This window comes from Argiope bruennichi, chromosome 2 (genome assembly GCF_947563725.1).
Source record: "Argiope bruennichi chromosome 2, qqArgBrue1.1, whole genome shotgun sequence".
In the NCBI taxonomy this organism is placed as follows: Eukaryota; Metazoa; Arthropoda; class Arachnida; order Araneae; family Araneidae; genus Argiope; species Argiope bruennichi.
The window spans coordinates 65983315-66003208 of NC_079152.1; the positions used below are offsets into that span (position 1 = coordinate 65983315).

General features: G+C 27.2%; 1 protein-coding gene across 1 annotated transcript in view; it reads left to right on the forward strand.

Moving 5' to 3' along the window:
• The window catches only part of LOC129961816 (agrin-like), a 675765-nt gene that overhangs the window by 121706 nt on the left and 534165 nt on the right, over window positions 1-19894 (forward strand). The window lies entirely within an intron of this gene.

Consider the following 19894-nt stretch of genomic DNA (forward strand, 5'->3'; position numbering starts at 1 on the left):
TGTACAATTTTATTAATTGAATTACGTTTCATCATCAATTAGTATATATTCAGTTATTTCATTATTAATTATTAAATTATTTTGTCTAGAGAAGAAAGCATTTTAATTATTTTTTAAATCTTTTGTGAATGAAGGATTAAATGAATAAATTTCATATTTTAATTTTTGAAATCAGCAGTATATTTTGAAATTAAAGGATCTTATAAATAGTTCATGCCGTTAGAATGAATAAAACAATATGAAAGAAAATACTGTACGTTTTCATGCCGATTTATTTCGTGTTATGTAATCTGTTCAGAAAAAATAATAATAATAATTTTCAATTTCAAATCAATAAATAAAGCATGTTTTCCTCAACTAACTGGTGAAAATTTTCTGTTTTATTTACTTATTGTACAAATAGTTAGTTTAACAAATGGCAAAAAGAACAAATTAAAAAAAAAACTAAAACATCAATTTTTTTTAGCAATTTTACTTAAATTCGGTTTTATAAGCATAAAAATGGTATATTGTAATAGATTTTTCCATTTATTTATAAGGGTTCTAAAATTTCCATCAGCCTTTTATTTCCGATAATTATAAAATATCTTGAAAATTTTACAACACTTATTTATTATGCCTTGCTTTAGTGTAGCTAAAAATTGTCTTCTTACATACAGCGTCATCAAAAATTCATTTTAAAGAATATTGATTTTCAGATTCGATATTATTTACGTTAATGAAGTATGAAATTCATTGAAAACTAAAAAGCAGAAAATGATGAAAAGTAATAAGTTTTTAAAAGGACTTTTATTTGCCGGGTAAAAAGTGTGATATGAAAATTTGTATCGAAAATTTAGAAGCCTTATAAAGAATCATTAAACTATGTGGCGGAAACTCTGGTAATTCATTAAAAATTAAAATATATTATAAAGTAATAAAGTTCTAAATTCTTTAGATCATTTCTAGTCGAATAGCAGGATTTTGCTACTTTTTTTGCCAAAATTAGTTAATTTCTATAATTGAAATAAAAAAAATCAGAAAATAATGAGAAAATAATTAAAACCTTTTCCCTTAAGATAAGAAATTTATCTGTACAAAATTAAAATAATTTAATGCTACATTGTTATATATATAGCTTATGTTATTATTGTTGTTGTTACTAATGGCACTTGCCATAGACAAGCCTGCTGACGAAGTCAGCGATTATAGCTTATGTTAAAACAGGAATATTTATTCTTAGAATAACGAAATATTGAAAGGTAATTTTCTGTGTGTAAAGATTGCAAACTTTCAGAACGATGTTCAATTTAATTTTGCAGTTGTTTTTAATAAAGAAAAAAAATTGCATTTCTAAAGTAAACTTATTTGATTACTTGGAATTTTATAAGAATGAGAGTACAATTTCTGCCACATATGGCTTTAAAAGAAGGTAATGATGACTCTATAGTGGATTTGAGCAATGTAATAACGATTAAAACAAAAAAAAAAATCAAATATATATAAAAGAAAAATCTTGTCGGTTTTTTAAAAATAAAACAATAATATTTCTTTCAAAAATCAGTAATGCCTAAACAAAAATCTTAAAAGCGCGAAGTGCAGAAAGTTATGCAAAAGGGACATAATAAATACCATAAGAAGGAAAAAATCTCCAGCATTAATTATACAAAAGTTAAAATACATTATGAACGTGAATGCGATTTTAATTCAATTAAAGAGACTCGTAGAAAAGCAATTCTTCCCAAATCACTAAATTAAAAATTGTTTAAATAAATCTTTTTCAAAAAGCTAAAAAAAATTAATTAGCAGTACACTATTAAAGAAATGAAAAAAATTCTATTTATCACTAGATATAAAAGAATAATTTGATTTAGAAGCATTTATTACTTCAAATTAAAGTGGAAATCGATTGTGTAACCATAAGCACGCGAATTTCCTCAGTATTTCATTTGCAATAATCAATTGCAAATGAAAAAAAAAATATATATTCTTTGTAAATGTCATCAAGTGTAAGACAAATACAACAAATACATTTCAGTCTTTTAATAAAATGGTGAATAATTTTTTTTTTCTTTTGAATTGGTGGTTTACCTTCAATTTATAACAAATATCCCAACGTAAAAAATAGCATTCCTTGCACACATGCATTACATTTTGTCTGTTTTTATTACATAATTAATTAATTTATCACATAATTTCAGAGTTTATTTATCTTCTATAACATATTTTGATTATCAAAATATGTGTTTAAAATAGAACAACAAATACAAATGCAAAGGAATCAAAAATGAACAATTTGCAAATAGAAAAGAAAATTTTCCGGTAGTAAAAAGAAGAATGATTGTATACATTTTGTTGATAGATTTCTTATTTTGAATATATATATATATATATATATATATATATATATATATATATATATATATATATATATATATATATATATACACACAAAAGTAGTAAAATCAAGTTAATAGGAAGGATTGATCCTAGCACACACACAACACATAAAATATACATTTGAAAATTCAGATAGATTTATTCTTTATTTAAATTTTTAAATAATAAGCTGTTTGTTTTTTCAGTAATCATCAAGATAAACAAATTATAATTTATTTCGTAGAAAAGAATGATGTTTATTTGTTTTCAGTATGAATTTCAGTATTTCAGATTGATATTAATTTGTTTTTATTTGTGACTGTGTCATATTAGTTAATGTCCTTGAAACATACATATCCGATTCCAAAACAAATGTTTAAGATCTTTCCTTGTTAGGATTCTGATGCAAATCAGAGAACCCTTAGAATCCAGTAATTATATTTTCTAAGTGTCTCTTCGGATTATTCAGAATAGATCTCCAAATGTTGGTCTGTGATTAGAATAGGAGACATATTCGAAGGTAACGCTGCATCTTCCTATATCACAACAACATGAGGATATGTGAGCTTTAAACAGATTTAGCGTAATTTAATCCTGTATATGCGACGGCCATTAACTCGGGTTTAATCTGACTTATATTATCTGGAGCCAGAAAATTGTAGCTCTGTGTGCTGTTCAGAAGGATTGAGACAAAGGGAAATATCCAAAGATATGTAATGAAATAAATCATTAGAAATTTATGAGGCATAATGAAAGAAGAAAGAATATTTCTTTCCGCGTAATCTGTACCTTACGAAAAATATTGAAGTTATTTAGCGTCACTTTATTCTAATTCTTTTAAAATATATAGATGATTTTCAAAGTTAAAAGAAACAAAAAATGAAGGACGAAAATTTAGTATCAAATTCGATTATTCACAACTTTTTATTAGTTTCTTAAATGAAGCCGATTCAGAAAATGATTCATTTGGGAAAATAAAGGGAAAGCACTTTAGATGTAATGTTCAGTAGTTATGATCTATGAGCGATCGTATAACATATTAATGACACAGGAAAATACTTCAGAGTTAAAAAAACATTAACAATAATATTTCCTAAGAAATATTAATATCAAATCCGATTACCTATGATTTTTTATTAGTTTCATAAAGGAAGATCACCCACAAAAGATTCATTTGGGAAAATAACGGGAAACCACGTTATATGAAATGATCGATAGTTATCAACTGTGAGCGATTATGTAATATATTGATGGTACTTCAAAAATTACCACGAGATTAACAAAAAATTAAAAACCAAGATTCATAAGAAAACTAATAATATCAAATACGATTATTTATAAATTTTTAACAGTTTCCTTAAGGAAAATGATTCAAAAAAGGTTCATGTGGGAAACTAACCAAAAGCCATATTAGATGTAGTGATCAGTAGTTAGGATCTGTGAGCGATCATGTAGCATATTAGTGGCACAGGAAAAATTATTTCCAATATGAACAATAATTCATAAAAGAAGTATTAATATCAAATTGGATTATTTATAATTTTTTATTAGACTCATTAAAAAAAGACCATTCTAACAATGATTCGTCTGGGAAATTGAAGGGAAAACACGTTAGAACCTCAATTATAATCGATGATTCATAAAATAACATATTGGAGGTACATAAAAAAATAAATAAGAAATAATAAAAGTGAAAAATAATGATTTATAAAAAAATATTAGTTTGAAATTCGATTTTTTATAATTTTATTGTAGTATCATAAAGGAAGCAAACGATTCGTCTCAGAAACTAAAAGGAAATAACATTAGATGTAATGATAAGATGTTATTAATCGCATATCTACCGGAATTTATTGATCATACAATCGTTCGATACAATTTACTGATCATGATCATAATATCGATCTACAATCGTTTATTTTACATCCAGTGAGAGAACTAACAAAAGTAGATATTGTTTTGTTATCACTAATAAAGTTAAAATTCAGGAATCTATATTTAATCTACATGAATTATTATGTACTATATCTAACTTCCTAATTAAACCACTGAAAAAATATGGCTATTTTAAAAATGAGTTTCTATTTCTAAGGATATTTTCTGAAAGACCTCAACCATTAATAGTTACCAAGTACAATATTTTCACTACTAACACTAGTTCGATTGCAAATTATATTTAGTTCAAAATTTGTAACTGTATGTTCATAAAGTATCTATATGATATTTTTGAAAAATTAATTTTTAAATAATTAATACTTTATATAAACATTTATTTAAACATTTTAATAATATTATTCAGAATATTTCAAAAATCATTTATTTGTAAGGTGTTTCAAATATAATGAATATTCTATTAACTCTACAAATAGTTCTTTCACTGAATGCATTTTAAGTTAATTATATAAGTAGTTTTTTGTACTAATAATAAGTGCACTGTGTCTGTGTTGACACTTTTTGACCCAAACCACTTAACCTAGAGTGGCCAAACTTAGTACATATTTATTTTGAAATTATGAAAGTACAGCACTGAGAAAATGTTTAATTAAGTTTTCAATTAAATGCTTAAATAAAAATTAAGTTAAATTTCAGTGCTTTTGTGTTGGATCCTACAGAAATATTACAGCAAAACATTGATTTTTATAACATCTTAAAATTCAAAATATTATTTTTTCACTAAAATCGATTTGTCACCTATAATTTGTATCATTTTTAAATTAATTTTTTAAAAAATGAGCGTATGAGCAAAAAATTAATTAATAATATATTTCACTTTTGAACTGGAACTTAAATCGTTTTGTCATCCTTGTTGTTAATAATTTACCCTAGCTTTTCTCCTATTGTTGAAGTGCAAGATATGAAAATTCAGCTTCTATATCCATATTGAGTAAGTTCTAATTTAAGGACATGATTTTAATAAAATTTTTGAAATTTTGTTGCAATTTAAGTTTTCTTCCAGATATAAGAAATGGAAAGAACGCCCATTTTTAAACATTACTTTTCTTTACTTTTATATAATTGGAGGTTTAGAAATATAGACAGGAAATTAAGGGAATGCATAGCACAATAAAAAGAACTGTGCAAATCTTTTAATATAGATTATATATATGTTTATCAAAAATTAAAGCTTCTTTGTTGAGGAAACTGTTAAAACTGTGTAACAAAATATATTTAATTATAATTTTTATTAATTATCCTGGCAACTAATCAACTATTCTTTGTTGCCAAAGGTAATAATTCTATAAGCTGAAAAAATACACATTTTATGATCTAGGAAAGTTTCTAATAACATTAGAAGATAATTATGGATTATAGAAATGAAATATAATTTGCACAGTTTAGGGCTATTTGAGCTGTCAACTCACCAGATGGCTTTTTCAATCTCGCCTTAACCATTTAGGATGAAATAAATAAATTTCATATTTATTTCTATTTTCAGTTAAAATTAAATGTATTCTATACATTATTAAATCATGCATATCCTACATCATTTCAATCGTCTCAAAACTAATTAAACATGAAGCGATGGGATGGTTAGTATGCTTTGAAATCAACCCTGTTTGAATTAGACCTATAAGCCTACTTGCATAAGTGGATTGGAAATCCACATCAAGGTTGTCGGAAGTGAAGGATGATGCAGTGACGTGTGGAATGCTCTACTATTCATCCTCTGATGGATGATGAAATGGAACGGTAAAGAGAATCGATGGATTATGTTGTAGAAAGTTCAACAAGATAAAAATTGCCTGCCAATGTTAGTCATTTGTTTCTGCCTACATATTCTTGTCAATTTATCGTGTTTGTAATAACAAAAAGGAAAGCCTTATCTTAGGGTAGTGTAAGTATTAATTAACCTAGAACTTTGAACTGAGGCAACTTTTGTATCATCTTGCTCTGAGCTAAATAAAATGTAGTGAGTTATGATTTCGCTACGAGAACTTTGAAAAGCAGTATCATAGAGATACAGAATCAAAAATTCATTAGATACAGATTCAAATATATCTTTTTTCATCCATAATAATTAGACAGTTAATATATTCTTTTCTAATAATCTCATTTGTCTTCTTTTTTTTAGCCAAATATTTTGAATGATACGAATAAGAAATAAATTAATATCTGCTGAATAAGGACAAAGCAATGTACCAGAATAATCATTTTCGTGCCGGCAGGCTATAACTCCAGAACTAAACTACCTGTTATTTGGCATTTTGAATATTGAAGACCATTTCCATAGAAATAATGCTGTATTTTTATTATACAATCTGCAATTTATAACAATAAAAATATGATTTTCGGTCAAAACATTACGAACAATATGCAACACATTCTTGAAAGTTATACACAGATATAAAGATCATCCTGAGCCCCCAATGAGCTAATTTGCTTTAAACCGATGTCTGAATAATTTATTTAAAAGCGCTTATAGAGGGTTTTTGTTTTTAATTTTGTAAATCAAGATTGAAATTACAAAAGCCATTTTTGTTGACGATATATATATATATATATATGGATGAAACTAATCCACGTCGATACGAAACATCATCGTTTGAAATAATAATGGAGAATTATTGATTGTTATTATATATATATATATATTTGGAAATCATAGACATTGTTCGAATTGTTCTATTACGAAACTTTAAAGAGTTTAATAATAATTACGTTATCATCAAACTTTGCAAACTCTAAGTTTGATTAAGTTGCGGTAGCTTTTTGTAATTAGACAGTAAGGTCGTGTTTTGTCATAAGTCAAGTTTTTGAGGCAAATATGGCAACTAGATACGTCATGCTGACATCATTCAAAATTGTTGCAGTATGATCCGTTTATTTATTGTAAATTTGATTAAGTGGCGTTTTAAATTTATTAATTTTTAAATATAGGTTTCTATAATTTTTCTAAACATTTATCATTCAAATTTCTCTAATAAAAAAAATGTTTATTTATAATCATATCCTGATTTATTTAAACAGGCATTTGTATTGATAATGCATAATTATTAATGATACATAGCTGTTTAAATATCTATACATTATAAAGCAGACATGATGCTTTATTGGTTATCACTTGGAGGGAAAAATTCAACTCGCTGAATAAATTTGTTCATGATAATGTGAAATTGCAAATTTTTATGAAAAACTCAAGAGATATGAAAGGTTATTTCTTAAAATTTATTTCTGCCTTTGCATTTTGATTAACATCCACGTAAAGTTCAGATGTTGACAGAATTGGAAAAAAAAATATTTCGGAAGTAAAACCTATGAACCACCTTAAAAGAAAAATTAAGAATGTGTCTGTCGACTTATAGTTAAAAATCTTCATTCATATTACCATTCTTCTGAGGTATATCTAGGAGTGCGGCTTATAAACTACAGCTATGTAAAGTTCCAACTACCGTCCTTTATTTGCTAAGTATATAATTAATTTTTTATACTTATTCAGGAAATGGTGTGAGATCATAAAAAAACTAACGAAACATTCTTTGCCGACTTTTACTATGATATATAAACTCCAGATCCTAGCGACACACATATATTGTACAATATTTTATGATATAAAACAATATATTGTATAATATCAATAAATATTGAATAATATTATATAATATGGTACAAAATTAAATAATATTGTGCTACAGGCTGTCCTATCCGAGTATAGTGAAAAATAACTATTGTCTTATCACGGAGCTATTTAAGAAAAAAAATTTTTTAACTACTTGCACCAAATGACAAAATGAGTTTTTTTGAAAATTCCTTTTTTCAAAGCATTCAGAAATTACTTTTATGTAATGTTTGAAGCATCCCCTTTTTTAATGGTAATTATCACTCTTCTAAAAAATAGGCTTTGTTTCGCCATCTTCGTTTTTTTATATGCTGCAAATGAAAATATATTTAACTTATTAGTGGATACAGATTAGCAGCTTTCCCTAAACCTTTTACTTTGGTAATTTTTTTAAAGATAAGCTTCAGGATGTCTATCTGTATCGAATGTGCTGAATAATTAATCTACTTTTTCCATTACCTTCATTAAAACGGAAGTGCTACCATCTCATTAATTTCGTCGCAACTTTCAGAAAGGAAATTTAAAATCACTGATGTTTTTTTCCACATGATTTTTGGACTGTAAGAAAGAGCTTTGAAAGTATATGCGATTAAAATTAAATTTAAAATTCAGAGTGCAATATTTTGATTTAGAATAAAAGGGAGTAATTTGTTATATTTGAAGGGAAAAAAAGGTTAAAAGTTAGAAAGAAAAAAACTCTTAGGATTTATTATGACAAATTCCTTTTCTGCTTTTCATTTACTTAGCTTCCTTCTTCTTTACCATAAATATTTTTTTTCACTTTTTCTTAAAAAATTGCTTTCTTTAAGAATTAGAATTTTTTTGCAGTCTTATGGTAATGGAGTATCTAGAACAGAAACAAAACTTGTTAATTACATATCCAATAAATCTTCTTGAGATAAATCTCTTCTTCAGATATTTTCTTCCTACTTGATTAATCTTTGATTAATTCTTCTTTTGCTTATTCATTTCGTTCCATAAAACAGTTTTTCTTCAAATTCGATTTATCGTGTTGCCATAAATCATCATGAATTGCGAAAAAATTGCATTTGTATCGAATAGTAGAGAAAAAAAACACAATTCAATACGTCTGATTCTTCTTCGATCTCTATTTCCGTTTTCCGATGGTTTTTTTTTTTTTTTTTTTTTTTTTTTTTTACATTGGAAAGACTTGATTGATTTTGAGTTTAAATAGAAATAATAATACTTTATAAAAACAATTCTGCTTTATTATTTTATACATAAAATTATACAACCTACATTTCTTATTTTTTGTAAGAAATGATTTCCGTCCGAATTTTGTATCAAAAACTATTTTAGCAAGGATCTCAGACTTCCTTAGACATTTTAACTAACAATTTCTCAAACTTTATATTCAATAAAACTTCAATTAATCATTAAAAGAACTATAGGACTACAACTACAAAAATATAAAGTAAAGAACAGCATGGTTCCACCTATCTTAAGATTCCACAAATAAGATTCTCCCATTCTAAATGATAAATGACAATGCATTGTTCAGTCTCTCCTGTTATTTGTTATAATGATTTTTATTCATAACATTTCAATTCAGAATATATAATCTCAAGTCTTATTATTGTTAGTGTGTATTTGCAATTATTGCAGCAATTGAAAGATTATAATATTGCAATTTTTATAATATTTCAAAATTTGCAAATTATTTTAAAGGGTTCAAAAATCATTCGCAATGCTTTGAATAACAAATACATCCGCCATCCTGAATTTGAAAAATATATCTATCTATATCTATACTTATAATAAAGCTCAATGTGTGTGTGTGTGTGTGTGTGTGTGTTGGCGCTCTACAGGCCAGGTCATTTGACATACAGCTATCAAATTTGGTACATGTATACCTTAGAGGTCGGGAATGTGCACCTGGGGTCCCTTTTTTTGAAATTTTAATTAGAATTTTAATTATTAATTAAAAACTAACTTTCCCGCCAAAAAAATCTTCCATTTTTCCCACCGCTAAATGAGTAAGGCTTCAGTTTTTTTTTCTCCCAACAGTAATGAGGCTACCGTTAACATTTTTCGGCCGATTATTTCAAACGATTCTGTTTATTTTCTTAATGTTTTATGCATTTAAAATTAAACATTGTTAACTAATCCATGTTTCAGATTCATTCTGAAGTACTTTTGAATTAAAATAACACAGGATAAAGGAAATTAAAGATGTCTAATCTGCATAGCGTTACCCCAACTGGCGTAGAAAAATTCACGCATTTGCGTTACCGTAATAACTGGCGAAGAAAATTCACGCATGCGCATTGTGTTCTGATTGTTGTCATGACAACCATTATTAACGGATGATTTAAATTATTTTTAGGTTAGTTGCATGCTTTTGTAAGTAAATTGTATTTATGTTAGTTATATATTTTTTGTATTTGCTTATAGTTTTAAGTACATCGTTTTTTAAGTAGTTTTTTTAATCTGTTTTCAATGATTTAAATTATTTTTAGGTTAGTTGCATTCTTTTGTAATTAAATTGTATTTATGTTAGTTATATATTTCTTTTTGTATATGCTTATAGTTTTAATTACATCGTTTTTTAAGTAGTTTTTTTAAAACCTGTTTTCAACCGTTTATTTTAAACGATTCGTTTTATTTTCTTAGTGTTTGATGCATTTAAATTTAAACATTGTTAATGAATCGATCTGCTCATAATGAATCTAAGAAAATTTTGTTGACCAACTCTTGAGATATTACATAAATTTAAAAAAATATTCTTTAGTGCCCATAAAGTTTAAACGCTGAGTGACTCTATTTTCAGTAATCAGATTATAAAAAAATGCTTTGTTTCAGTAAAAAATATTATTATATTAATTGAAGATAAATTCTTTCCACTTTAATTTAAAGCATAAATTCTACGGGTGCTAACAGAAAATGAGAGAGATACATATTACGTTATGACTGAAGGCCTTTATAATATTATGAATGAATTATATGATAACCAAAATTTGAAGTTTTAAAATATTTTGATGAAGAAGCTATTAAAGTAGAAATTGCATAAAATATTTAATTATTAAAATTTTAACGAACATTAAGATTGGCGAACCGGCTGGTCGCCAAAGGCGGCTAGTACTTATAATAAAGCTCAATGTGTGTGTGTGTGTGTGTGTTGGCGCTCTACAGGCCAGACCGTTTGACATACAGCTACCAAATTTGGTACATGTATACCTTGGAGGTTGGGAATGTGCACCTGAGGTTTCTTTTATCGAATTTTTAATTAGAATTTTAATTATTAATTAAAAACTAACTTTCCCGCCAAAAAAATCTTCCATTATCCCCACCGCCAAACGAGAAAGGCTTCAGTTTTTTTTCTCCCAACAGTAATGAGGCTAGGGTTAAAATTTTTTGGCGGATTCTTTCAATCGGTTCTGTTTATTTTCTTAATGTTTGATGCATTTAAAATTAAACATTGTTAATGAATCAATATTTCAGATTCATTCTGAAGTACTTTTGAATTAAAATAAAACAGAATAAAGGAAATTAAAAATTTCTAATCCGCATAGCGTTACCCCAACTGGCGTAGAAAAAATCACGTATTTGCGTTACGTAACCGGCGAAGAAAATTCACGCATGCGCATTCTGTTCTGATTGTTGCCATGACAACGTTATCAATGGATGATTTAAAATATTTTTGGGTTAGTTGCATGCTTTTGTAAGTAAATTGTATTTATGTTAGTTATATATTTTTTGTATATGCTTATAGTTTTAAGTACATCGTTTTTTAAGTAGTTTTTTTAAAACCTGTTTTCAACCGTTTATTTTAAATGATTCGTTTTATTTTCTTAGTGTTTGATGCATTTAAATTTAAACATTGTTAATTAATCGATCTGCTCATAATGAATCTAAGAAAATTTTGTTGACCAACTCTTGAGATATTACATAAATTTAAAAAGATATTCTTTAGCGCTCATAAAGTTTAAACGCTGAGTGACTCTATTTTCAGTAATCAGATTATAAAAAAATGCTTTGTTTCAGTAAAAAATATTATTATATTAATTGAAGATAAATTCTTTCCACTTTAATTTAAAGCATAAATTCTACGGGTGCTAACAGAAAATGAGAGAGATACATATTACGTTATGACTGAAGGCCTTTATAATATTATGAATGAATTATATGATAATCAAAATTTGAAGTTTTAAAATATTTTGATGAAGAAGCTATTAAAGTAGAAATTGCATAAAATATTTAATTATTAAAATTTTAACGAACATTAAGATTGGCGAACCGGCTGGTCGCCAAAGGCTGCTAGTTAATAAATAATGATATTTGGTGACTGGTTGATTTTAGGGAATACTGGCTAGGTTAATTTTCCATTAATGTTTTTTTTTCGCATGTTGGATACATAAAAATACATGCTTCTGATAAAATGTATTTAATCTTAAAACTCAGCAAATGCTTAAGGAATTTAAGTAGAATTTTAGAACATCTTTGAAATTTATTGTTAATCAAATCAATATTTTTAATAACTTGCCAAAATTAAGAAAAATATTGCACGATCGTTAGATTATTGTCAGTAAAATATAACTTTTTCTAGTTTTAGCAGGATATAAAATTCCTTTATGTTCTATAATAATTTCAACAATTATTCTTAGAAAATACAAAAATATTTCTTAGTTTTTTTAATCAAATCTTTAATTAAAATTTCCAACAATCGTCCTGAAGTGTACATGTCTGCTTACGAGGTAATATATTTGATTACATTTGATATCACTGAGTCTAAAATCTGTCGTATGGTAGGTTAACGTCCGCTCGCATACACACACTCATCATAATTATTAATAAAGAAATATAAACATAAAATTATTAAAAATTTTGATACACTCTCATTGATGATAGAAAAGAATTAAACATTTCATTAAATAATTATTTCATATGATATTTTCCTTCAAGAGTTCTCATTCTCGATTCGGGTTACATTGCTTTTTTATGGATCCCCAAATGATATAAATTTGGTCAAGGAATAAATTTTAATTCTTTTTTTTTTACCGCATATTGTAAGAGGAGATTCATGGGACCTCGTGGCTGTATCACAATCACTAACAAGAAATGACACGATACAAGCCTCGACGCTTGTTCATCGGCGAACTGGATGGGTGTCATCCATCAAAGAGAACGTCGGGGTAATAAAAACATTACAAACATATCTTACTAAGGAAGTAGCTAAGGTGAATAAATGGATGGTCGCGTTTTTCATCTCTCTGGCTCTTGACTAAGCTGAAACTTTTCATGAGGCAACCGCATTTAGTGGATCACAAAAATAACCACTGATATATCTTGTCTTATAAATGATACATCTCTAAATTATTACCTGCTCTCTAGACTTTATCGGTGATAGAATGTGACGATGGGAATTTAGTAAATCGTAGAGTGTAATCTATGATGCAATCTGAAGGAAAAGGAAGTAGCTAAGTAAAGGCGATTTGTCAAAGTGGATGGTAAATAATATTAGTGTACCAAAACTAGAAGTATTGAATTTAATTCATAAAATCGAGCTAGAATTTTTGGAGTCCAGCTTTTCAACTTAAAATCTTAGTTATAAATATACATTCAATAATCATTTATAAATTAAGCTTACCTATATACTTTAATAATTTTACCAGTAATTATTTTTTTCTGGTTTAATAAAAATATATTTTTCATAAAAATTATCATTATCTTGTAAGATTAAAACACTTTGCAACATTTCTTCAAACTGCAATCACTTTCGAATTGTCTATTAAAGTTTTTTTTCAATAAAAGTTTTAAATTGCCTCTTCATAATCATTTCCAATCAATTCAATCAACTTCAATTTTTCAATAAATCTCTCCCTACACTTTCTTCTTTAATTTCTTAACACTTTACAATATGTTTGTTTGTTTGTTTTTTGTTTCTTATGGCACTTGCCAATGACAAGCCCGCTGTTACGAAGACAGCGATTTAAGCCTGAGGGGGAACGTCTCTTATTTTTTATAGCAGCGCCAACTAGGGCCAAGAGTACGACTTTGCCACTCACGCATCACTCATTCGCTTGCACAACCCCTTTTTACAGGAGGGCACATTCACACATCTCACAGATAGAACAACAGAAGAACAACCATGCCCAAACCGGGACTCGAACCCGGGACGCCCAGATCACGGGGAAGATTACAATATGTAATGTTTCAATATATATTCAGAAATCGCAGGGCGTCCATCAACAATAGGAAAAATTACATAAACTGTATCTTCTTTAAAAAAGACAGAGAGGCGCGTGAAATCATGGCATTCGATTTGGTAAAGTTTGCTTAAACATTGATGCATTAAAACAATCTCAAAAATTAGCAAAACGTCTGGAATAAAAATAAATATTTAACAGCAAAATTCGCAAAACCGATAATTTTCTTTTTGATAGAAAAGTAAATAATATGTGACTTTCTTAGAGATTTAAGTTCTTTGTGAAATTATGTTAAACAGAAAGCTTCGTTAAGTTATAGATTTTTGAATGGTTATTGCATGGTGTATAATAGAGTAATGTGATTATTGAATGTGAAAAATAAAATGTTAATGTATACCAGATTTATGTGAATTTTGATTCAGTTGTTCAATACAGCGATTCTCTACCTGTGGGGCGCGCCCCCCTAGGGTGGCGCGAGCACATCCAAGAGAAAATATTATTTTAAAAAATTGATTAACTGACTAAAAGGAAAGCACACATACACATAGAAAGCAAAATACATTTCGACATATTTAATAACTTATTAAAGTAAAACAACTTACTAAATCAAAACAAACTAAATTAAAAACAAATTTAATAATTATTAGCGACTAAATTGGGTCTGTCTTGCAGAGCAAGTTTTTCGAAGGAAGGCTTATTATTAGAAATAGCCACTCTCAGTTCTGTTTCTATATTTTGTCTTCAAAGAAGCCACAGCAGAAAATCCAGTTTCACAAAGGTAATAGAATGTGAAATGTCCTTGTTTTTAGTGCAGAAAAATCATCCTTACTCCTGCCCAAAATTCAAATAGTGATTTATTACTAAATTGTCTTTTAGTTTCGCCACTTGTCGTGAAGTCTATGAATTTTTCTTCCTCATCAATTGAGAGTCCTTCGGGAGTCTTATGAAATGGATCCCTAATTCACTCGTAATTTTTTATCAGTTTAACGTCAGCATGAAAATACTTTTTAAAATTCTTTGCCAGCATGGCTAAATGATTTTCAATGGTTACAAAAACAACTTTCACATGTTCTTCTTCAGCCTTATAAGTTTTAGTACAATCATCCACATTTGTAAACATTGTTTGGTTTTTTGCTTTAAATTTCTGCTCCACAATTCCAATTTTCTACAAAAAAGCATTAACTTTATCACTCATATTCAATATATGTGTATTTGCTCCTTGGAGTTCAAGATTCAAGTTAAATTCTCGAATATATCGACCAAGTACCTCAATTTCATCACAAATAAACCAGCGCGAAAATTCTTGGCCTCCTGTCTGTTTTCTTCTTCTAGGAAAATGGCGATTTCTTCTCTTAATTCATAAACATGTTGCAAAAATTTCCCACGTGATGACCATCTTGCCTCGCAATAAAATAGTAACGCTGAATGTACTGAACCATGTCTTGCGTGCACTGAGGCAATTTTTTGTTTTTCATGTGCTTGTATACCTTGGAATCTTCCGGACATTGAACAAGCACCATCTGTGCATATTCCGACGCATTTTTTCCATTCTATGCTTGCCTGGTTCATAAAATCATTTAAAATTGCAAATAATGCGAGCACTGATGTTTTGAGTTCTATTGGTTTGCAGAAAAGCAGTTCTACTACTGACATATTATCACAAATTCGAACATAGGCAATTAAATGAGCATCGTTATTACTATCTGTTGCTTCGTCAAGCTGTATTGAAAACAATTTGTCACGCAACTTCGAGAAAAGCTGACACTTTACATCTTCAACTATATCGCCAATTCGACGAGCAACAGTATCATTTTAAACAGGCATGGACTGCAATTATTTTGAAAAATTATCTGCAAACATAGTTTCTACAATCTCAATTACTGCTTGGAAAATAAGCTCTTCACCACTAGTGTGAGGTTTTTTACATCTAGCTATTCTATATGAACTTTGTAAGATGCAATCAAAGCATTTTTATTCACAGAAAAAGTTTCTTTAAAAAATTATTTTTGCTTTTTATATGATTTTAATTTTAATTAGAAGAATTCTCTGGGTTTGTTGACGTACTCACTATGAAGCGTTTTCAAATGTCGTTTAAGTTTATTATTAGGTTTCATGCTGTCTGCGGCCAACATTTTTGAACAAATGATACACAGGGGCCTTTCTTCATTTACTTCAGTACTGGTAAATCCAAAATTTAAGTATTCTTGAGAATGTTTCCTTCATTTTATTTTCGGAACCACGCTCGTCTGTGTACTTGTTGATGCACTTAAAAATTTACTCATGAGTCTGCATAAATCTGCTGCTGTGAACATTTAATATGGTGAATTGCAATTAACACGAAAACATATATAACATACACATTCACGATAGATTCGATAGCGATAAAAGGATCGACTCGAATGAGACTGCCTGGAATTGAAACTTGCGTTATCAAACATTTTCCTATTTGCTATGAGAAAACATTTGCCCCGCGCATGATCGAGACCGCATCGGTCATGTGGATTCCCTTCCACAAACATTGCTTATTTTTTCACTTTTATTTTTTCATGCTTCTGCTTTATTTTTTTTTATTATTTGAAAAAATGCCTTCCCAATTTCTAAATTTAGCTCACCACGTCTACGTTAACTTTCATTAACGAATTTTTCTACTTTCATATTCTTTTAACGTTATCTTCCGGTTTGGCTTTCATTTCAAATATAATATTTAAAGTTTCTCCGCTTTCATTCGCTTCATTTGTTCACCGCCCACTTGTCCAAAATGCAAGATGTGGTTTCTCACCAACGCTGGCTCGCTTTTACCTTGTTTTGGCAGTTTGTTAAAAATAATTTTAAAAAAGAATCTAAAATACTCAATATACATTATTGTTGTATACATTTTATTGTAAGCGAGAAGCGCGATGAAAATTATGATAGAAAATTGGGCCACGGCTACTGAAAGGTTGAAAAACGCTGGATCAATAAGTTAACTGAAACGTTGAAGAGCAATGTATATAAGTCCTGAATAACAAATCTAAATTGCATATTTCTTTTATAAATGGTGTAGCAATTAGCGTGATAAAATGAATTATGATATTCTTTAACCCTAAGAGTGTGTTATACTTATTATTAAAGGTTTAGTAAGGACTTATAACTTATTATAGACTTAAAGCGAAATAAGAGTATCACAGGTTTTATTTACTCAAAATAAGGTGTATACAAAATTTGGAAACTTTTCGTGCTATGGTACATACATGTCTTATTCATTCTTCTTAATAGAATCATTAAATGTTGCACAGAAATTCAAACAATGGGGCAATAGTTTGCATCCATAATTGTATATAATGCCAATTTTGAAGCTGTTCGAAACATTATATAAAATCTTTATAATAAACAATTATTTACATTCTCAAGGCAGCCAAAGTATTGCTGTCTAGAAAATATATTTGTACAACAAAATATTTGTGCAATGTTTTGATTAATCAGAGTAAAAATTTTTAAAAATGCTACTTTATTATTTACATCTGTATTTTCGAAACAAAACATACATAAAAATATAATGCTTAACATATTTTAAAGGAAATGGAAAATAAAGATTAGAAATTTACGAAAAAAAAAAAACATAGAAAAATAATTAATAGCATATAGTTTAATAAAGAAGTTATTGAAGACACCAAAGAACACACAATTCAACATAAATATGAAAATATAATATTATAAAAAGTTCTAAAAATAACTTGTATTTGAGTAAGGAAATCATTTTGAAATCTTAGCATTTAAATAGACAAGAAATAATTTGAAATTAAGATTAATAAAATACAATAATATATTTCATTCATACTATATATTTAAATTTATATACACTATGAAATTAAATTTTAATTTTATTGATTTAAATTTACATATACTTTTTTATATTTAAAATTTTAAATTTATTCTCAATATTGCGCTGATAAATTTTATATACATTTTATTTATCAAGCATTTAAGATACGTTTGTTATAGATCATATATTTACTGTCAGTATATGTTTGGCACAGCATAATCAGAAATGATTTTGTGCCAATAAACCCCATTAAATCAAACCGATTCTTTTCCCTTACGTAAATAAATATAAAAAAAAACAGCATTTGTGACAGTTTTGATTATTTTTTACAACAAAACGAATTAATGCTTGCAAGTAAAGAACTTTTTTTTTATTTTCTTCTAAAATTCGCATAGTTAATGATATAACCGTATGGCTAATTAAATTTCACAAATACTTAGCTTGTAACTATACATTTTGCAAGGAAATAGTTGAGTTTCTGAAATTAAGTGAAAAATACGAATACTTTTTGCTATATAGAAAATAAAATGTATTTCCCTATATTAATTGAAAGCGCTATTCAATTTTCTTAAAAATTTACGCATGAAAGCATATGTCAGAATTTTTTTTAATTAATTTCTTTCTTCAGCCGTTTTATAGACAAAAATGTTAAGCAAATTATTAAAAATTAAAAATTATTGAGATGGTTTTACCCGTCCTTGCAAATTAAATGAAATATGGTAAAAAACGATATTTCACAAACAAAAAACAAATTTTATTAAAAAAAAAGATTTTTGAACAAATTATGTATGAAAATTTTGAATTTTTTTATGAATTTGACTTTAAAAAATGAAACTATATCTCGAAATTATTTAATTAAAATATATCTCTAAAATCGATTATTTCTTCTTGTATTAATTTAGCAGTGTGCTTAACATATTGTAAAAAATAAACGAAAATAAGTTCCTTATAATAGAATCTAGAGTAATTGCTCTCTTCAAATTTTATCGTATAAGACAGGGCAGCTTTTTAAAAAATGCCCTACATATTTTTTGGAAGCTAATATAGACGATAAAAAATATAAAAATGGGAAACAGAATAAAATTTGGTAATTTTTGAGATATTCAAATGATTTTAATTAAGAAAATGTCATTACTCAGAAGAATTATGCTTAAATTATACTTAATAATTCCTTTACATAGCACTAAAATTCAGACTGTGCATGTATAAATCAATTATTTTTAATTAACACGCAATATTAAAATAAGTGAAAGAAATCAAAAAAGAAAAAAAAAATGAAATGAAATCATTATAAAAACTTTTATTTTGAATAAAATAAAATAAAAGAAGAAACTTGAAATTCCACTCGTTTTGCATGTGATATCCATTCATACCCATGTGATATCGAATGCGCAATAACATTATGTATTTGCAGATTCCATTCTGCTTTTTGTAAGATGAAAAGAGGCATTATGCCACAACGCGTCATATTATGAAATTTAATTAAGTGACATGTGCAATTACTGTTATCACGTGATTGTGTGACAATGAGAGTGAAAAAAATCTTTATGGGAAGATTGAAAAATGAATTTATTAAATATCTCAAATTACAGAAAAAAAATTAAATTTTTGTAGTTAAGAAGCAATATTTTTCGCAAATTTATTCATCAGAATATAAAAATGGTAATAATTAATAATGCATAAAATTTTATAAAAATTTTTGTAACATGAATTTTTGTAAATGTATAAGTAACACCTTAATGTATATGAATTTTAACTTAGCGGTTTCATTTTTTATTATTATTTAAAACCAGTGGCATAAGTGTTTGCAAACCGAGACTAATTACTTCATAAAATATTTGGAAATTTAGATTTCAATTAATATTTATCAATTACTAATTCATTGCACATCCTTTCACAAAATGAAAATTCTAATTTCCTTTTTTATAGAAGCCTATTTATTCCAAATAAATTTTTTGAAAAATCTTATTTACGGCAAATTGTAAATATTTAATATTATTTTATGTACTT